Here is a 23157-nt window from a genome sequence, read left to right on the forward strand (position 1 = left end):
CTGCTTTTATACTTGTTTTACCCAGGATCCGAGCAGCTTTTAACCTAGGATTAATTTCATCCCACTGTTGAGACATTATCCTTCTGAATATACTATCTAACATTCACAAATTATGAGTTCTATCCACTCTGGCATGTGGGAATACAAACTCTTCCAAGCCCTATGTGAACCCCAGTGATTCTTCCTCTTAGAAAACTTGAGTAGTTTCTTGACACACACACATGCTGTTCAGTTCTCAGATGAAAACTCAAAGGGGATGCTCTTCAGATCTCCAGAGCCTTCTCTCTGTGCAGACCTCTCTTCTTTGGTATTATGTCTCATGAACTCTAATTGCCATGACGTGCTTGAACTCACACCACCACCTCCTAATACGCTAGAGGAAAAACCCCGTTCTTATTATTCTGTCTTGTCCAAAAGCAGAAGTCTTCTTAATGGTATTTGATTAAGGAAAGAGGGAAGGCAATAAACACTTTTAAAGAAGAGAAGGGAAGGGAAGAGAAGAAATGAAACAGGAAGAGTAAGAATTGTTTACATAATTTTAATAATATTGGAGAAATCCTATGACAGTGCTAATTTTCACAAAAACAAAATCATACATACAATATGGTCACAATTATGAAACAAAACAAAAATAAAAACAAACCTGGGCCAGGATTGAGAGAGACACTCACAACACCTGCCCTTGGGAATAGGATTGTTCTTATTTTTAGTTTTTCTATATTTTCCAAAGTTTTAGAAATAATAATTTTATAGCATTTTTATATTGAAGGAGAAAAAAATGCAACTGAGATAAACTGGATTCACCTTAAAATAAGAAGGGAAGTAAGGAAAAGAAGAGAATAAAATACCCTAAATTTTGTGACAATTTTTTAGGTAGAAGGATTCTATGGGTTGCCATATTAAGATTAGAAATTCCACTTGGTTGACTTATTGAAATGTTACCACCACCACCACCGACAACAACACCACCACCAAAATGTAGCCCTCAAGGATCCAAAAGACTTGTAATTCCAAGTAAGTTGCTACACAATACTAAATAAGGTGATCTTCTCACTTACACTGACCTAAAGACTCTCCAGTGATAGTCAGTAGCCAAAGATCCTCTGGCATTTGGCATAAATGCCAGAAATCTGGCTCTAGCTATCTAGATTCTTTTTTTTTTTTTTTAATTATTATACTTTAAGTTCTAGGGTACATGTGCATAACGTGCAGGTTTGTTACATATGTATACTTGTGCCATGTTGGTGTGCTGCACCCATCAACTCGTCAGCATCCATCAACTCGTCATTTACATCAGGTATAACTCCCACTGCAATTCCTCCCCCCTCCCCCCTCCCCATGATAGGCCCCGGTGTGTGATGTTCCCCTTCCGGAGTCCAAGTGATCTCATTGTTCAGTTCCCACCTATGAGTGAGAACATGCGGTGTTTGGTTTTCTGTTCTTGCGATATCTAGATTCTTGACAATGTTTTGATAGCACAAATAAGTTTTCAGAGTGGAGGCTTAACTTTACAGTGGCATTTAAACGCTATACAATTCAAAGACAAAGAGGAAGTTATTTTAAACAGAGCAAAGAGGAACAAACAAATGTGTAGGGGTTGGTGCACATAAAAACCTGACTCTCTTTGCCAGACTTCTATGTAGCATGTTCTCCACTATACTTCTCTTACATCTTGTGATAAATTCAGTGTTTGCAGGATTTAAAAAGACGTCGTGTAAAGATCATTTATCTGAATGAAGATAAAATAAAAAGTCTTTCCCCAAAATGCAAACATTTTGCCTCTTGTTCATTGATTCCCCAGCAAAATTCAGTGTTTCTTCTTCTTTGTAAACGTTGTATTTGCTATGGCTAACTCAGTTTTCTGCTTTCCTGTTCATACATATTAAAGGACTCAATGACATAATCGGCTTTGCTTTTCACTCAGTTGCTTAGGGTTTATAAAAATAAAACACAAATACCCACAGCTGTTCTAGGCAATCACTCAGCTCTTTGGAAAGAAAATACAGATACAGAGACAGGTGGTTCTGCTCTAAGCACAACATTCAAAATTAAGAGTGGAGAGACTGCAGCTGTGTTTCCAGGAGAAAACTAGCAAACTCCAAGACTTTCTATGCTAAATACAGTTGCATATGGACACCCAGGATCAAGGAAGTAGCCTGTCTTTAGTCTTGCTTCTCCAGAGGTTGACCAGGATATCCAAAGTCTTACTCTATGGGGATATTTCAGGATTTATGATTGCTCAATTGCAGTGGTTCAGCAGTCCGGATAATGGGGAGTTGACAGCATGCTGACTGTCAGATGGTGAGGTTAGCAAAGAACACACAAGGAAGTCTACCTACCCTTATGTCAGCTAGTTTGATCACAATAACTTGACTTTCTGCATACAATTAAGCAAAGGCATGGAGACAGAGCAGGGGAAGCTGATAGCCCAGATAGTTTTAAAGGAGAATAAGAAAGCAAGTAATACTGTCTGGTTCTACTCTTAATACACTCGCAGTATCCAGCCTAGCCAAAGCTTCTGACTGCTACGCAAAGAATGTGAGACCACAGAAGCTATGACTCCTGTTTCAAAACTGGCTGTCCTTGCTGCCTCCAGCTCCCTTCAGCTGCCCCTAGAGCTTGCCTTACAACACCTTCAATGTCAGTACTACTGTACAACTGTTTTCAGCTTTATGCCCTTCTCTGATTTCAAACTTACCACTGAATTGGGTTGGGAGTCCCTACTCCATCTCTAGTCCCAGGAACCACAATTCTTGCCAGATTAGCCTTCTCCCAAGTGGTGGGAGACTCAAATAGCAGCTTAAACCTCTACATGATTTTTCTACCCCACATCACCCTAAAGCTTTTCCATATCAATCCAGCCATTGATTTATGGGCTATATTGGCACTTATCAAACATTTTTACAACAATCCTTCTATCCCACTCATTTCTAATTTTCAGCAGAAAAAAGAGTTTGAGAAGAATAATCAAGATTACAACAAGAAAAAAATCAAACAAATGAAAAACCTATGGTGATTTTTCATACATGTTAATAAATATTATTATATGAATGAATATGAGCATAACAATAAAAGCCATTACCAATTCAAGTGAACACTGATAGTTGGGTGTGATGACTTATGCCTGTAATCCCAATACTTTCGGAAGCCAAGGCAGGAGAATCACTTGAGGCCAGAAGTTCAAGACAAGTCTGGGCAACATAGTAAGACCCAAAATAAAAAATAAAGTTTAAAAAGAACATTGTACTCTGCTTTTATGAATTTTGGGGTTTTTTGAGTTTTTTTTTTTTTTTTTTTTTTTTTTTGGTCGGGGGAAGAGTTTCCCTTTGTCACCCAGGCTGGAGTGCAATGGTGAGATCTCAGCTCACTGCAACCTCTGCCTCCCGGGCTCAAGTGATTCTCCTGCCTCAGGCTCCTGAGTAGCTGGAATTATAGGCATGCATCATGATGCCCAGCCAATTTTTCTATTTTTAGTAGAGACGGGGTTTCACCATGTTGGCCAGGCTGGTCTCAAACTCCTGACCTCAAACAATCCACCCACCTTGGTCTCCCAAAATGCTGGGATTACAGATGTGAGCCACAATGCTCGACTTGCTTTTATTAATTTGGTTTTTTTGTTTTGTTTCGTTTGAAACAGGGTTTCACTATGTTGCCTGGGCTAGTCTTGAACTTCTGGGCTCAAGCAATCCTTCCACCTCAGCCTAATGACAATTACAGGTGGCATGTGCCACCATGTTTGCTCTGCTTTTATAAATTTGAATTTGTAGTAATTCTTAAGAGGAGAGAAGGAGAGAGAAGAGAAGATTCTGGGAAGATAGCACCGTAGGAAGCACCATAAATCTGTCTCCTCAACTAGTAACAATGGCACTGGCAGAATCTGTGTGATATAAGATTTTTTGAACTCTGGCATCTATTAAAGGCTTGTAACTTCTAGGAAAAGGCATGGATGGTAAATTGAGGTTAATTTTGGTCAATTTCAGCTCTTATAATAACAACAGCTACCCATCCCCCACTGTGTAGTCCCACAGCAGACAGCTGTGTACATGTTCCTGGAGATCCTGTATGTAAGCTGCAGAAGCCAGGATGAGCAAAAAGGATCATGTCTTCCAAATATCATGAGTCTGTGCTCTACCTGCTGATTGCTGCTTCTGATCACTGAGATGCAGAGAAACAGGCAGGTGGCCATTGTTTGTGCATCTCCCCCCATTATTGCAATCCTGTCTCCCATGACTGAAGTGACTTCCAGGGCACTAAGGGGCTGCCATTTCAACAACAACACTGCCACTTTATTTTTCTTTTTTTCCTTTTTTTTAGGAGCCAGGCACTTAAGACTAGGACATTCAAAAGCAGCTGGATATATAAGGGAAATTAGAACGTCACTGTACACGCTCAGGGAAAGGCCCAGGTTCAGAAAGGGCCTATGAATACCCTTAAGTTCACGCTTCAGTCTGATCCTTGGCACAGAGATAACATTCAACAAAAAACAAACAAGAACAAAACAAAAAAACAGCAAATTTTGAGGAAAGGAGAGAATCTGATTTCTAGAGTTAACATACTATTAGATTAAAATGTCAGTTTTCCACAAAAAAATCACAAGGCTTATAAAGAAACAGGAGTGCATGGCTCATTCAAAAGAAAAAAATAAACCAACAGAAACTGTTCTTAGAAAATACCTGATGGCAGATCTACTAGACAAAGACTTTAAAACAACTGTCTTAAAGATACTCAAAGAACTAAAAGAAGACATGGAGAAAGTCAAGAAAATGGTATAAAAACAAAATGGAAATATCAACAATGTGATAGAAAACCTAAACACAAACTGCAAAGAAATTCTGGAATTGAAGAGTACAATAACTGAAATGAAACATTCACTAGAAAGATTCAAATGCAGATTTGAATATTTGAGCAGACAGAAGAAAGGATCAACAAACTCAACAAACTTGAAGATAGGACAATAGAAATTACTGACTGAGTAACACAAAGAAATAAGATTGAGGAAAAATTAACAGAGCCTAAGGGACCTGTGCAATACAATCAAGCTAACCAATATACACATTGTGTGAGTCACAGAAGGAGAACAGAGAGAAGGAGAAGAGAGACTATTTGAAAAAATCATGGCCAAGAACTTTCCAAAAGTAATGAAAGACATAAATATAAACATTCAAGAAGCTAAACTGATTCCAAGTAGGATTGACTCGAAGATACCCACATTGAGACACATTACAATCAAACTGCTGAAAGCCAAAAATAAAGAGAAAGCAGCAAGAGAGAAGCAGCTTTTATATATAAGGAATCCTCAATAAGATTTTCAGCAGATTTCTCATGAGAAACTCTAGAGGCCAGCAGAAGTGGGCTGATATATTAAGTGCTGAGAGAAAAAAAAACTGTCAACCAAGACTCTTGTATCTGGCAAAACTCTCCTTCAAAAGTGAGGAAGAAATTAAGACATTTCAGATAAACAAAATCAGAAGGAGTTTATTACCACTAGACCTGCCCTACAAGAAATGCTCCAGGGAGTCCTACAGGATGAAATGAAGGAACACTAGATGGTAACTTGAAGCCATATGAAGAACTAAAGGTCTTAGTTGAGGTAAGTACATGAGCATTATAGAAGCTAGTATTATTGTAACAATGGCTTGTAATTCTACTTTTTGTTTTCTGTATGATTTAAGAGATTAATACATTTTAAAAGCAATTATTAATCTAAAACTTATAATTATTGTAACTTTGGTTTGAAACTCCAAATTTTGTTTTCTACATAATTTAAGACATGCATTTTTGAAAGTATTTATTTTTATAATACAATGTATTGTAATTGTTTAAAGGTATAATTTTGTGACATCAACAACAAAAAGAATAAGGATACAGATATAAAAGAGTAAAAATTTTGTATATTATTGAGGTTAAACTGGAATAAATTTAAATTTGAGTGATATGGCTTGAGGATGTTAAATGTAATCCCCTTGATAACCAAAAGGAAATAGCTATAGAACATACACAAAAGGAAAAGAGAAAGAAATGTAAACATTTCACTACAAAAAGTCAACTAAACACAAAAGAAGACATGAGGAACAAAAATGTATATGACAAATAGAAAACAACTGATTGATAGATGTCAGACTCTTCTAGTCAGTAATTACTTTAAATGTAAATGAATTAAACTCTCCAAAGACAGAGATTGAAAGAATGCATTTAAAAAAATGATCCAACTATGTACTATCTACAAGATACTCATTTTAGATCCAAAGACACAAATAGGTTGAAAATGGAATGATAGAAAATAATATTCCATGAAAATAGTAACCAGAAGAGAGCAATGGAGGATATGCTAATATCATACAAAATAAATTTTAAGTAAAAAAAAGTTTACAAGAGACAAAGAAGGATATTATAATAAAAGGTTTGATACAGCAAAAGGTAACAATTATAAACAGCTACGTAACTAATAAGAGACCACCAAAACATATGAAGTAAAAATTGACAGAGTTGAACATTGATTAAATAAATTGAAGACAAAAATAAATGGAAAGATATCTCATGTTCATGCATTGGAAGAATTAATATTCTTAAAAAGTCCATGCTACCCAGAGCAACCTATAGATTCAATGCAATCCCTATTAAAATTCCAATGACCTTTTTTGCAAAAATAGATAAAACAATTCAAAAATTTGTATGGAACCACGAAAAAAATCCCTGAAGAGCCAAATCAATCTCGAGCAAGAACAAAACTCCAGTCATCACACTACCTAATTTTGAAATATACTACAAACTTATTTAATAACTGGGCCTTATTTAATCCTTAGCATGACTATGTGGTAGTCTTAGTCATACCTGAAGATTATGTCATTTGCTTATGAGAATGGAAGGAAAATCTTACATCTATGGATCCTTTTCCAATCCATCTGGAGACTTTTTCCCATCCAGGACCTTTGCACTTGCTTGTCCTTAAGTCTGAATTACTCTCCACACCTTCACTTAGTTGGCTGCTTCTCTTCCTTCTCAAATCAAGTGTCTTCTCAGAAAAACCTTCACCAAACCACTTCTTCTAAAATAGGTCTCCTTTATTATTTTCAACTACAGAATCCTATTTGTATATTCCAAAGCACTTAAAAATTTGTACTTATGAACTTGTTTGCTGACCTCTTTATCATGTGTTTCCCCCATTACCCTATACATATACTCCATGAGGGCAAGGACACTATCTGTCTTGTTCACCATTATGTCACCATCACCTAGCAGAGGGCCTAGCACAAGGTAGGTTCTCAATGTATATTCATTGAATGGATGAAGAAGCTAAGGAAGGAAACATAGAAACACAGATAGGTTGGGGACCTTTGTGAGCAAGAAGGAAGCTTTTGTTCTGCTTCACGCTGAACATCTGGAATGCCACCACCTGGTCAATTGCCCACAATCCATCAGGGACACAAGTTCCTCAAAGTAAATCAAGTGGTGAGAATGGTTTGGGAAATGTGACCTGGATGAGATTCAGTTATAGTTGAAAGCTTGGCTGGTGGTTACAAGAGAAAGTGCTAGTCAGGGAAGAAGTTGTTTGGGGAGGAGGGTTCTTGGGCCAGGGGTAAACGGAAGTCATAACCAAATCTCAAGGAGTTTACACAGCATCAAATCACACTAGGCAATAGCTTTAGCTTTGAATGCTTTCGGGCCTGGCATCAACGAGGTACAGTAAGGAGCCAGAAGGCACTGTATGAACCAAGGACTCCCCTCCCCTCGATGCTACAAGGTTATATAAACAAATACACCAAGAGACATATTTTGTCAAATGCTCTTTCTGCATCCATTGAGGTGATCATATGAGGGGAGAAGAAGGGTAAAAACTGAAAGACCAAAGATCCAAAAGATAATTTAAGTCATTGAATTGGGCTAAATTTGTTTGTTTGTTTTGTTTTTTTTTCCCTTCTCCTGCCTTGCAAGAAATTGTAAAGCAGGCAACTAACGTTTTGGAAAACTAAAATATCTACATTTTCTTAACAGATTCAAGTGACAGTGTAAGAACATTAAAAGATTTCACAGCAGGTGAATGAAAGAATCCTGGTGGACTATGGTTTGGGAAACCAAATCATAAACCATGGGTCTATATGGCTTATTTAAATGCTATTCATTACTGCCTTCTTGTCTGGTTTTAGGATGATTGACTTATAGGTCCCTAGAGCTGGGAGAAACTTGGTTATTGGCCAGCTTTGTTCTGCCCACGCACAGCAAGTCAATCACTGAGATGAAGAATTTTGCAAAAGAGAAAGACTTTATTCACAAGGCAGCTAAGTAAGGAGGCAGGACAACAGCTTTCAAATCTACTTCCCCAAAAATAGGGCTTGAGGGTTCTTATGGGATAGAAATCTGGGTGGTCCAAAGTATGGGTAAAGGTGATTGACAGGTAGTAAATGTGAGGTAATTAGGGTTTCTGTGCAAATGTAATTGAGCTACATGCTTTTCACAGGACACATGTGCAGAAAATGGTGGCATTAACATGATCTGAGGGTGGAATTTTTGGTCCTCTGACATCAAAATGTCACTCTATAGGCACCTGCACAGGCCCAGCTGAAGGGTCAGTGGTCTCAACCAACTTCAGCTGAACAAGAGCGTTCCTACAGTTCCTGAAAAACCACGTTAAACGCCGTTACTATAATGACCCACAGTCAGAGATGTTGTCTGTAAGGAAGCTAGTGGGAGTTTTAAGATCAACTAGAAGTAAGGGATTAAAAGCAAGCAAAGCAGGTTAGTGTTGGTGGGCTTAATCAGCTTAGCCTTTAGTTTCACTTTAGTGCTGATGTATTTCATCCTTCCTCATTTCACAAATGAGGAAACAGATCTTGTAATTTATTCATCCCGATTTGATTCCTTTAAGAAGCCCATCCCCCACTAAGCAAGACATGTTAGAATTCATTTGAAAGAAATCCTCCTCCAGGTTATGTGGATTCCGCCTGCCTTTCACCTGCCCTGCACCAGGCTCTCAATTTCTGTTAATTCTTCATGCAGCCCCTGCATCTGACACGTAACAGTGCAGGATCTCCCCCTTCAGTGTGCTCTGACTGCAGACCCTGCTCCATTTCTAAGCAGTTGCTCTTGCTTCAGCTCTGTGGTGATGTAATCTTATGAGCAGCTTTCTAGGTAATCTTCCCCCTGGTTTGATCTGGCCCCCTGGACCTCACACCAGTATATTGACCAGTAGGCTAAGTTCTCAGGTCTGTCTTGACCTTGGCAATGAGAACAGATTTTTTAAAAATGTTTATACATCTTGATTTCTTCAACTAGATTATGTATTTCTTGAAACAAGTATTATTAATCTTCATTTTCTTCCCCACACTACCTAATACAGTTCCTGGTGATAAAAATACTAGTTAATTGATTGAATTTGTTCCCTGACCACCACTACAGCCCCCACATTATATTCTGAGTGAGCAGAGTAGGCAGCTGCTGGCGTGATATAAATTTAGAGTTTAGGAAAGCTCTCCCAGCCCCAGGACTATTTCCCTCTGCCAGGATACCTAAAATAACCACATTACTCACTCCTTTGAGTCAAGGCCTTGAAAACTCTTGTTAAAATGCAAATGTCATCTGGGAGGGATAAATTGAAGCTATCAATGCCTATTAATAACATAGAATATTATTAGCTTAGCAGAGAATAAGAAAGATCTAGAATATAGAAGGGCAGGCTTAAGAAAGCCCCCAAATTTAGGACCCAGTGAAAACAAGAACAGCATTTTGGCAATAGGTGGATGCATACTGAAAGAAATAAGGATCTCAGAAAACTAAAATAAGATGAGAGTAAAAAAGGACCTGTTATAGCACAAAAAAAGATTAATAATAACAGCTAATTTTTTTTCAGAGATGGGGTCTCACTATGTGGTCCAGGCTAGAATGCAGTGGCTATTCACAGGCACAATCACAGCGCACTACAACCTTGAACTCTTAGGCTCAAGCAATCCTCCTGCCTCAGCCTCCTGAGTAGCTGGGACTACAGGTCCATACCCAAATAACAGCTAATATTTTAAAGTACATACTCTATGCCAGATAGTGGTCTAGGTGCTTCGCATGTATTTCCTCACTTTTTGTTTTTTCATATGAGATAGATATAATTATTCATCACTTTCACGTGAAGAAGCCAAGGTAGAGAGCTATTAATTGATTATGGCCAGGCGCAGTGGCTCATGCCTGAAATCCCAGCACTTTGGGATGCTGAGGCAGGTGGATCGCTTGAGGTCAGGAGTTCTAGACAAGCCTGGCCAGCATGGCAAAACCCTATCGCTACTAAAAATATAAAAATTAACTGGACATGGTGGCCCACACCTGTAATCCCAGTTACTTGGGAGGCTGAGGCACAAGGATCGCTTGGACCTTGGAGGCAGAGGTTGCAGTGAGCCAAGATCCTGCCACTGTACTCCAGCCTAGGTGACACAGTAGGACTCTGTCCACACAATCCCCCCGCCACCCACCTAAAAAAAAAAAACTCAAGACATTGATTTGTCCAATGTTACAAAGCTAGTGAGGGTGTGTACAGCTGGAATCTGGACAAGCTCTCTGGCTCCAGGATCTCTTTGTTGAAACTCTGTGCCACAGGGTCACAGTGTTTGGTTGTTGCTTTCATTAATATGGTCCTGACCTTAATCACAGAAAGATGCTGTTCACTTATCTCAATCTCCCTTATCTACATTTACTCGTCTCCCAGGCCTAAAGACTCTGTCTTTCAGTATGTCTATTCCTTTCCATTTCTCCTACAACCTAGCTCAAGTTCCCTTTATTTCTTTTCTAGAAAGCAATCACTGTATGCCAGGCACCATGATATCTTATCTCATTTAAGCTTTCAATGAAATACTAATAATTTCTACATGAAGAAACTGAGGCACAGGAAGGTCAGTCACCTGCCCCACTTCCCAAAGTCACTCTATCAATATTACTCTTGGGATCTGCACCCCAGAGTCTGACTCCAGAGCCCATACTCATATTTCCCATGTGATCTAACTACCTGGCTATCCTAAGAGCTTCCTACCTTGCCTCCCTTTTGCTGGTCTTTGCTTTGCCGCATCCCCACATCACAAACAATAAAGTCTACTTTGTTACTTTGTTCACACTGACTCCTAATCTGTCATCAAGGCTATGGATGCTGAGACACCCACTTCATGCCACTCCAGGCATAAGTACCTACAGAAAAGTCACTGATACATTTGATTAATTAAAAAAAAATGTTGGTGGGGCACAGTGGCTCACACCTGTAATCCTAGCACTTTGGGAGGCCAAGGCAGGTGGATCACCTGAGGTCAGGAGTTCGAGACCAGCCTGGCTAATATGGTGAAACCCCCGTCTCTACCAAAAACACAAAAATTGGCTGGGCGTGGTGGTGCATGCCTGTAATCCCAGCTACTCAGGAGGCTGACATGGGAGGATCACTTGAACCCATTTCACTCCAGCCTGGGCAACAGAGCAAGATTCCATCTCAAAAAAAAAAGAAAAAGAAAGTGACATAGGAGGGATAATAGGCAATTTAGAGGCTTAAAGCCAACGAAAAATATTTGAACTTATTCATTGTTAAAGAAATACTGGGCTGGGCATGATGGCTCACACCTGCAATTCCAGTACTTTGTAAGGCCAAGGCAGGAGAATCACTAGAGTCCAGGAGTTCGAGACCAGCCTGGGCAACATAGTGAGTCTCCATCTCTACAAAATATTTAAAAATTAGCCTGGCACAGCAGTGTGCACCCGTGGTCCCAGCTACTTGGGAGGCTGAGATGGGAGGATCACTTAGGCTCAGGAGGTTGAGGCTGCAGTAAGCCACCCTGAGCAACACAGCAAGACCTTGTCTCAAAAAGGATGGAAGGAAGGAATGGAGGGAGGGAGGGAAGGAAGGGAGGGAAAGAAAGAGAAGAAAGAAAGAGAGAAAGAAAGAGAAGAAAGGAAGAGAGAGAAAAAGAGAGAAAGGGAGGGAGGAAGGGAGGAAAGAAGGAAGGAATGGAGAGAGGGAGGGAAGGAAGGGAGGGAAAGAAAGAGAAGAAAGAAAGAGAGAAAGAAAGAAAAGAAAGGAAGAGAGAGAAAAAGAGAGAAAGGGAGGGAAGGAAGGAATGAAGGAAGAAAGGAAGGGAAAGGAGGGAAAGAAAGAGAAGAAAGAAAGAGAGACAAAAAGCAAGGGAGGAAGGGAGGGAGGGAAGGAAGGGAGGGAAAGAAAGAGAAAAAGAAAGAGAAGAAAGGAAGAGAGAGAAAAAGAAAGAAGAAAGGAAGAGAGAGAAAAAAGAGAAAGGGAGGAAGGGAGGGAGGAAGGAAGGAAGGAAAAGGAGGGAAAGAAAGAGAAGAAAGAAAGAGAAAAAGAGAGAAAGGGAGAGAGGGAGGGAGGAAGGAAGGAAGGGAAAAAAGAGAGAGAGAAAGAAGGAGAGAAAGAAAGAAAGAAGAAAGAGAAAAGAAAGAATGAAAGAAAGAAAGAGAGAGAGGAAAGAAAGAGAAGAAATGTCAGGAAGGCTGTTCGAATTTTTTTTTTTTTTTTTTTTTGAGACGTAGTCTCACTCTGTCACCCAGGCTGGAGTGCAGTGGTGCAATCTCCGCTGACTGCAACCTCCGCCTTCCAGGTTTAAGCGATTCTCCTTTCTCATCCTCCCGAGTAGCTGGGATTACAGGCATGCACCACCACAGTTGGCTACTTTTCGTAATTTTAGTAGAGATGGGGTTTCACCATGTTGGCCAAGCTGGTCTTGAACTCCTGACCTCAAATGATCCACACGCCTCACCTTCCAAAGTGCTGGGATTACAGGCATGAGCCACAGCACCTGGCCTGACGTGGCATTATTTCTTACCTATTGGTTTGGACAAAAATTTTAAGATTGATACCTAGTCTTGGAAGAGTGGAAAAAGTGGTCTTTATAGACTATAGTTTGGAAAGTAAATTGGTGCAGCTTTTTTGTAGGGCAGTTTAAGATTATTCACCAGAATGTAAAAAGCACATACTATTTGACTGAACATTTCTATTACAAAAAAAATGTCCTCTATGGACATAGTTAAACAAGAATAGCTGCTCAAGGATGTTCACTGTAGCAATTTTTGGTAAGAAACCCTAGTTACTGGTAAGCGGGTCGTAAAAAATAAATTGTGATGTCATGAATACATTTCCAAAGATTATCTATGCTAAACTGTAATGGTCCCCAAATTAGGTTATAATCACCAAGAAAATATTATACCTAATATTTAATATATTGATGTATTTTAACTCCCCCTTCTTAAATCTACTTTTATGTATGTTTTAAAGTGCACATGATAGAGTAATGTAGTGGTGTGGGTATATGATTTATAAATAAATATACATATGTTGGCATTAAATGACAAAAAATATTTGTTGTTGGGAATGCAGTAATTCAAATTTGTGCTGGAGATTGATATGCAGGGTAAAGATCAAATGCCATAGCATGTCACCCATACAAGGCCTTCAGCAACAGGGCTTTCAATTACCCTACTTCTCTCACCTCCTTTTCCACTCCTTTTTCTCTTCCCCAACCCAAGGCAGCATATGGCCCAGGAAACCAATTTACTCATGGGTTCTTAGTTATGTGTGTCTCTTGTGCTCCTACATGTTTTGCTGGGTGTACCAAGAATTCAAGGCCTTGACTAATCTTTACCAGGGCCATTTCTCAGGGTTGTGTCTGAAGCAAGCAGCCTTCAGGGATGAGGCAATGTCTCCCTCTGGGACAAAGAGCAAGGATGTGGGGCCCCACTCAGAACCCTGGAGTGGGTATGAAGATTATTTTAAGCTGAAAACATTGGAGATTCAATAGATGCAGAAAGCCTTGTTGGAATGTCCCCTATCTGACTAAACGCAGCAACTTCTAGGAAATGAGGCTACCATAAACTCCCTCTTTGGGGTGGGCTTTACCCCCAGAAGAAAAGGCCAAGAGCACATCTACCATAAATACTCTTTCCACAGGAGTTATATGGCCATGGAGAAGATGCAAAAGACCACTAGTGCCCACATAAACAAGCTTTATCACCAGCTTTCTTATCTCCCAGTTTGTTCCCCAGAAACCAATTTGTTTTTACCATAGAAGCCCTTTCTCCTTCCTCACTTTTCCTTACTAAGTTAGGTATATGCACCTCTAACTTTAACCATTTAATGAAGCTAGCTGCTTCTTTGGTTAATTGACATATGCATACAAATAAAACTTTTTTTCCTCCTGTTAATCTGTCTTTTGTCAGATTAATTTGCAGGTCCCCATTTAAAGAAATTAAGAGGACAGAGGAGAATTTTTCCCTCCCTGACAATGCTCATGTTGCTTGCCATGATATAGATAATATAGCCCTTTGTAACTTACCCAGGAGTCTCATATCTTCTGCCAACATCCAAGAAACCATAACAAGCTCGGTAAATAGTGTGTAAGTAGATTAAAGATAAATCTTAGACTCAACAATGGAGCATTTTCCTCACTTCTATTACACTACCCATAATTCCCTTAGCTTGAAATACCTTTTCTCCAGTCTTTGCTTCTTTGTGACTTCTTTTTTTACTCTCTTTTATGGATAATATAGTTTTAAAATCCATTTGTTTCCTATTGACTTCAAAATTATATTTTATATATTTATTCTCAGATGAATTACCCTTAGGTTATGCATAGGTTTCCCTCTGAAAAGTTTCATCAGTATCTCTTTACTTCTCTCAAACTACAAAAACATCAGAATGCTTTAACACAAATCATATGTCCACTTTTTCCATGTTATCTATTGCCAATGAAAAGAATCAAACTCTGTAAAATATCTAAAGAAGTTTATTCTTAGCAAAATGTAAGTGACCATGGCCCAAGAGGTCCTAAGAACATGTCCCCAGTGTGGTCAGGTTACAGTGCTTAGTTTTATATGTTTTAGGGAGACCTAAGACATCAACCAGTACATGTAAAGTACACATCGGTTTGGTCTGGAAAGGTGGGACAATTAGAAGCAGTAGGGCTTACAGGTCATTGGTGGATTCAAAGATTTTCTGATTGGCAATTGGTCAAAAGAATTCTTATCTGAAGACCCAGATTCGATAGACAGGAGTGTCTGGGTTAAGATAAGGGGTTGTAGAGACCAAGGTTCTTGGTAATGTAGAGGAAGCCTTCAAGTAGCAGGCTTTAGAGATAATAGATGGTAAATGTCTCTCATCAGACCTTAAAAGATGCCAGATTCTTGGTTAAATCTCTTCTGGCTCTGAAAAAGACCTGGAAAGGGAAGAGGATTCTTTACAGAATGTAAATTTCCCCCACAGGAGACAGCTTTGCAGGGCCATTTCAAAATACTTCAAAGAAATATATTTTGATGTAAAATACTTAGAGATACTTTCAGGGCCTGCTCCCTGTCATGTGATGCTTTACTAGTCAGGTTGGAATTTGGTATCTATTGCTACAAGTAATCTATTTTGTCTTAAGAGCTCTGTTTTAATGTTAATGCTGATCAGTTGTGCCTGAATTCCAGAGGGAGGAGAGTATAATGAGGCCTGTCCAGACCCTTTTACCATTATGACCTGACATTGTGTTTTTTGTTGTGTTTTGTTTTGTTTTCTTTCAGGTTTCTAGGGGTCCATTCAGTTGGATGGGGAGCTTAGAATTTTATTTTTTGGTTTATATATTGGTGTCTTTTAATTTTACCTCGTTTTTATTTCCCTCTGCTTTTATTCATTTTTTAATTGTTTTGCTTTTTTTTTTTTTTGCTAAAATCAATTATTCAGATTCACCTCATGCTTACCAAATGTTTTACTCATCATTACTTCATGCTTCCCAATCCTTCCTTCTAGGTTGAATCCCTTTCTTGTATTGAAGTATATCCTTTAGTAGTTCTTTCATCAATGGCCTGTACGTGGTAAATTATTTCAGCTACTTTATCTAAAACACCCTTATTTCATCCTCACTCTTTGGAGACCATTATAGCAAACATTTTTAAAACTTTAGTATGCATAAAAATAATCTGGGAAAGTTTGTTAAATGCAGTTTCTCAGGTCCCTTTGAGTTCTATTTTAGTAGTTTTGGAAGGAAAGGGCCAGGAATCTACCTTTTCTACTAACTCTTCAAGTACTTCTGATGTTACTATGTCAAGCCCACACTTTGAGAAGAAATTAGGCTATACACAGAGATAGCCATGGAAAAGATTTTTTGTTTTTTTACATTTTTAAATAAAAGTAATACATGCTCATTAAAGACATTTTAGAACAATAGAGAAACAGGGAAGACAAAGTCACTTAATTCTATCCAAATACAATTACTGCCAGTATTATGATATAGAATTGATCCTCACCGTACAGAGGATCTGCAAATGCAGATTCTGTATTTGCAAATTCTGCCTACCCCTAAAATTTATTTGTAACCCAAAAATCAAAACTTGTGGTCATTCATGGACATGCAGACAGCAATGAAAACTTTGAGTCATCTGCCCAACCTGTGGATGTTCCTAACTGACATCAAACAAGGGCCTGCCCTGCCTTCTTGTTTCAGCTCCCATTCAGATGTGATCAGAGGATGCAGAAGGTAGCGGGGCAGGGGAGAGTAGTGCAAGAAGCTCCAGCTTCAGGGTCAGTAATACAGGGGCAGCCCATGCTGACATTTATTACAACAGCCTTAGGCAAGTCTCTTAACACTTTTGAACCTCATTTTTTTTCCTTTGTAAAATAAAGAAAATAAAATATACCAAGATGACTTGTTTTTAGGATTTAAGATTATAATCTATGTGAGATATATGATATATGTGTATCTATGTGAGATATATAGATACACACACACACACACACACACACATATTTCCCCTAGAAACAATGACTCAGTGTTCACTAATTCAGTGTTCACAGACTTTATGGAACACAACTATCATCATGAGAATCAACCATATTTCCTTCTAGACTTGTTAATATGTGTAAATTTTATGCAACATTGCTGTTGAGATTTATATGATACATTTATTACCCAAGGTTAGCTTCTCCCACTCATGATCCTCTTCCTCTAATGTGGTAGTTTCAACCTGGCTGCACATTAGAGTCACCCGGGAAGCTTTAGAAAACATTGATGCCAGCCAGGCGTGGTGGCTCACGCCTGTAATCCCAGCACTTTGGGAGGCCAAGGCGGGTAGATCACCTGAGGTTGGGAGTTCAAGACCAGCCTGGCCAGCATGGTGAAACCCTGTCTCTACTAAAAATACAAAAAATTAGCCAGGCATGGTGACAGGCGCCTGTAATCCCAGCTACTCGGGAAGCTGAGGCAGGAGAATCGCTTGAACCCGGGAGGTAGAGGTTGCAGTGAGTCAAGATCACACCATTGCACTCCAGCCTGGGCAACAGAGCGAGACTCCATCTCAAAAATAAATAAATAAATAAATAAATAATAAAAAAAGAAAACATTGATGCCCAGACCAGATTCACAGACATTCAGATTCAACTGTTACAAGGCCCAGGCATTAGCTGCATTTAAAAGCTCCAGATTGTTCTAATGAACAACCTGAGGTCAAACCTCTGTTTAATCTATTTGGAAAGGAAGCCACTGGTCTCAGTGCACTTTGGAGTCATCCATTTGGCAGCCCCCTCTCCCTAGGGTATCCTGCTCCCCCACTCCCTATGGTGTCCTGCTCCCCCACTCCCTGCTCTGTTCTTGCCATAGCTCTTTCTTCTGCTTGTCAGCACCTGGAACTCAGGTCTACTGTCCTTCCCGGGGCAATGCTGCTATTTGTCCCACTGATCTGGTGGAAGGGTGAGGTAGGAAAGGCCCTACAGTGCCTTTACTGACTCACCTCTTAGTCTCCTCACAAGAGTGTCCCACAAGGCTGGAAGAGAATAGCAGGTTTTACTGGGAGATTGGAGGCAAGGAAAGGAGACTGCAGAGCAAAATAAAAACTGCCAACAAGGCACCAAATGTGATTGCTTCAATAGTCGAAGGAAAAATCACCACCACTACCCAAAAAATCACCCAGACCCCTGCTTTCTGCCCTCTTCATTCCTTATCAATCCCCAGGACACACCCTTAATAGGATGTTTCCCAAAATATAAGTTACTGAGTCTAGAATAACATTCCATAAACAATGGAAAGGGATCTCTCTACCATTGTGAGATAAACATATACTTCTTTTTTTCTTCCTGACAGTTCAGCAGGTAACCACTGAATCAAATGCACACACACACACACGCATGCACAAAGAGAGAGAGAGAAAAAGAGAGAAAGAGAGAGAAATTCACAGATAAAGCACATATCATGGATGTAGAGAAACATTTTCCTCAGTGTGCATTAACATTGCTCCCATATATATTGAAGATAATCTTTGACTTTATTATTCCAATAACTTCAGCCTGGCCACCCCACAACTATTACTTACACTCCTGCTTAGAAATCCTTCCCGGAGGCCTGTTGGTGTTTAATTGTCCCATTTATGCATCTTTTTTAATCATCACAGCCACATGCCTCAATGGCCATGCTTTGGGTGCCACAAAGAAATAGCAAAGCATTCATAAAATCTTTGCCCAGTCCAATGTCCTGAGGAATTTCCCTTCTGTTTTCTTCCAGTAGTTTCACAGTTCGAGGTCCTACCTTTAAATCTTTCATCCATTTTGAGTTTATTTTTCTATGTGATGAGAGATAGGGGTCTAGATTTATTCTTCTGCATATGGATATCCAATTTTCCCAACTCCATTTATTGAAGAGGCTATCCTTTGCCCAGTGTATATTATTAGCACCTTTGTCAAAAACTGGTTGGCTGTAAATACGTGGATTTATTTCAGATTTCTTTATTCTGTTCCATTGGTCTATGCGTAAGTTTTTCTACCAATACCATGTTGTTATGGTTACTATAGTTTTGTAGTATTACAGATTTTGATGTCAGATAGTGTGATGCCTCCATCTTTGTTCTTTTTACTCAGGGTTTCTTTGGCTACTTGGGGTCTTTTGTGGTTCCATACAAATTTGAGAACTGTTTTTTCTATTTCTACGAAAAATGTTATCAGTATTTTGATAGGGAATGCATTGAATCTGTAGATTGCTTTTGGTAGTATGGTCACTTTAAAAATATTAATACTTCTAGTCCACGAACATAGGATGTATTTCCATTTTTTGTGTGGCTTTTTCCATATCTTTTATCAGTGTTTTGTAGTTTTCATTGTAGAGATCTTGTGCCTCCTTGGTTAAACTTATTCCTAGGTAACATTTTTGTAGCAGGGACAATTTGACTCTCTCTTTTCCCATTTGGATGTCCTTTGTTTCTTTCTCTTGCTCTGGCTAGGACTTCCAGTAGTGTGTTGAATGAGAGTGGTGAAATTGGGTATTCTTGTCCTGTTCCATTTCCTAAAGAAAAAGACTTCAGCTTTTCACCATTCAGTATGTTAGCTGTAGGTTTTTCATATATGGACTTTATTATGTTTAGGTATATTCCTTCTATGCCCAGTTTGTTGAGGACTTTTATCATGAAGGATGCTGAATTTTATCTAATGCTTTTGCTGTGTCTATTGAGATGCTCGTGTGGATTTTGTCCTTAATTCTGTTTATGTGAGGTATCATGTTTATTGATTTGCACATATTGAACCATCCTTGCATCCCTGGGATAAATCCCACTTATCCTCATGTGTTATCTTGTTGATGTGCTGTTGGATTGCATTTGCTGGCATTTTGTTGAGGATTTTTACATCTATGTTCATCAGGGATACTGGGCAGTTGTTTTCTTTTTTTGTCATGTCCATGTCTGGTTTTGGTATCAGAGTAATGCTGATCTTATAGACCAGGGGGTTTAGAATAATTCCCTCCTCTTCAATTTTTTGGAATCGTTTGAGAAAAATTGGTGTTAGTTCTTCTTTAAAGATTTGGTAGAAGTCAGCATGAAGCCACCTGGTCCTAGGCTTTTCTTCACTGGGAGACTTTTTACACTACTGGTGGGAACCTAAATTACGAGAGTCATTACAGAAAGCAGTATGGAGATTCCTTAAAAAACTAAAAGTAGAACTACCATAGGATCCAGCAATCCCACTATTGGGTATTTATCCAAAGAAAAGGAAATCAGTATATTGAAGAGATATATGCACCCTCATGTTTACTGCAACAACATTTACAATAGACAAGATGTGGAATCAACCTGTGTCCATCAACAGATAAATGGATTAAAAAATGGTATATATACACAATGGAATACTATTCAGCTATAAAAAGAATAAAAGTCTATCATTTGTAGCAACATGAATGAGCTGGGAGGACATTCTGTTAAGGGAAATAAATCAGGCACAGACAGACAAATACCACATGTTCTCACTCATATACAAGAGCTAAAGAAGCTGTTCTCACCCATATGTCCATATGTAGGACCTTAAAAAGTTATGCTCATTTAAGTATAGAGGAGAATAATGGTTACTAGAGGCTAGGAAGAAGGATAAAAGAGGTTGGTTAATGGATACCATATTACAGCTAGATAGGAGGAATAAGTTCTAGTAGTCTGTAACACTGTAGGGTGAATATAGTTAACAATTTATTGTATATTTTTAAACAGCTAGAAGAGGATTTTTAATGGTTTCCAATACAAATTAATGATAAATGTTTGAGGTGATGGATACGTTAATTACCCTGAATTGATCATAACATATTGTATATATCAATATGACACACAGTGTGTATCAAAATATCACACTGTCCCCATAAATATGTACAATTATTACATGTTGATTAAAAAATAATAATTTTTAGGCCAGACACAGTGGCTCATGCCTGCAATCCCAGCACTCTGGGAGGTCGAGGCAGGCAGATTACTTGAGGTCAGGAGTTCAAGACCAGCCTAGCCAACATAGTGAAACGCTGTCTCTACTAAAATTACAAAAATTAGCCAGCATTGTGGCAGGCGCCTGTAATACCAGCTACTCGGGAGGCTGAGGCAGAAGAATCGCTTGAACCTGGGAGGCAGAGGTTGCAGGGACCTGAGACTGTTCCACTGTACTCAAGCCTGCAAGACAGAGCAAGACTCTGTCAAACAGACAAACAAACAAACACACACACACACAAATCATAGAAATACCAAAGCATTGAAAACACTTATTTCTTTCCTATTACAATAAATCATTTTCTTAGGGCATTTCAAAGACTAGCTTTTGTCAGTAGTAGAAGGCAATATGAGGATGTATTATCCTCCCATTTAGACCACTTCTCTATCTCACCTGAGGGTGCGGTGATGGAGATGAGAGGAGAAAAATGAAGGCTTCAGCTCTTCTTCTGTATGTTGTGATTTTGAATTTTAACACAGTTTTATATTTTAATATATTTACTTAGCATTATAGCATAAACACTTTCCCATGCTATAAAATAGAATTTTTAGTAGCTACAAAATATTTCATTGAATAGATATACAATAACTACTTAACTCTTCCCCTATGTGTACATTAGGTTTCCCTCCAATTTTTCATTATCTTAAATAAGGCTGCAATAAACATCTCTCATATATAACACTTTCCTTACAACTACTTGCTGAGGATGGATGCTTAAAAGTAGAACTGCTGGGCCAGGCACAGTGGCTCATGCCTGTAATCCAGCACTTTGGGAGGCAGACAAAGGCAGATCACATGAGGCCAGGAAATCAAAACCAGCCTGGGCAATATGGTGAAACCTCGTCTCTACTAAAATTAATTAAAAAAAAAAAAAAATAGCCAGGTACAATGGCGTGCTCCTGTATTCCCAGCTACTCAGGTGGCTGAGGCATGAGAATCCCTTGAACTCTGGAGATGGAGGTTGAGGAGAGCCAAGATCGTGCTACTGCACTCCAGCTTGAGCAACAGAGCAAGATCCTGTCTCAATAAATAAATAAATAAATAAATAAATAAATAAATAAATAAAATCAGTTTAAATAAAACTAAATAAATAAATAAAAGTAGAACAACTAAACTGGTGCTGTAGCATGTGCCTGTAATCCCAGCTACTTGGGAGGCTAAGTCAAGAGGATCCCTTGTGCCCAGCAGTTTGAGACCAGCTTGGGCAACATAGTAAGATTCTGCCTCACAAATATATATACCTTTTAACCAGTAGGGGTTTTTTTGTTTTGTTTTGTTATGCTTTGTTTTTGAGATGGGATCTCATCATGTTACTCAGGCTGGACTCCAATTCCTGGCCACAAGTGATCCTCCTGCCCCAGCCTCCCAAGTACCTGGGACTATAGTCACATGTCACTGGGCCTGGCTTTCTTTTCTAAATTCTTTTTTTTTTTCTATTATACTTTAAGTTCTAGGGTGCATGTGCACAATGTGCAGGTTTGTTACATATGTATACATGTGCCATGTTGGTGTGCTGCACCCATTAACTCGTCATTTACATTAGGTATATCTCCTAATGCTATTCCTCCCCACCGTTCCTCCCCACAATAGGACCTGGTGTGTGATGTTCCCCTTCCTGTGTCCAAGTGGTCTCATTGTTCAATCCCCACCTGTGAGTGAGAACATGCGGTATTTGGTTTTCTGTTATTGCGATAGTTTGCTGAGAATGATGGTTTCCAGCTTCATCCATGTCCCTACAAAGGACACGAACCCATCCTTTTTTTATGGCTGCATAGTATTCCATGGTGTATATGTGCCACATTTTCTTAATCCAGTCTGTCATTGATGGACATTTCGGTTGATTCCAAGTCTTTGCTATTGTGAATAGTGCCGCAATAAACATACGTGTGTATGTATCTTTATAGCAGCATGACTTATAATCCTTTGGGTATATACCCAGTAATGGGATGGCTGGGTCAAATGGTATTTCTAGTTCTAGATCCTTGAGGAATCTCCACACTGTTTTCTACTATGGTTGAACTAGTTTACAGTCCCACCAACAGTGTAAAAGTGTTCTTATTTCTCCACATCCTCTCCAGCACCTGTTGTTTCCTGATTTTTTAATGATTGCCATTCTAACTAGTGTGAGACAGTATCTCATTGTGGTTTTGATTTGCATTTCTCTGATGGTGAGTGATGATGAGCATTTTTTCATGTGTCTGTTGGCTGTATGAATGTCTTCTTTTGAGAACTGTCTGTTCATATCCTTTGCCCACTTTTTGATGGGGTTGTTTGGTTTTTTCTTGTAAATTTGATTGAGTTCTTTATAAGTTCTGGATATTAGCCCTTTGTCAGATGAGTAGATTGCAAAATTTTCTCCCATTCTGTAGGTTGCCTGTTCACTCTGATGGCAGTTTCTTTTGTTGTGCAGAAGCTCTTTAGTTTAATTGGATCCC

The sequence above is a fragment of the Macaca thibetana genome, chromosome 12 (genome assembly GCF_024542745.1).
Source record: "Macaca thibetana thibetana isolate TM-01 chromosome 12, ASM2454274v1, whole genome shotgun sequence".
In the NCBI taxonomy this organism is placed as follows: domain Eukaryota; kingdom Metazoa; phylum Chordata; class Mammalia; order Primates; family Cercopithecidae; genus Macaca; species Macaca thibetana.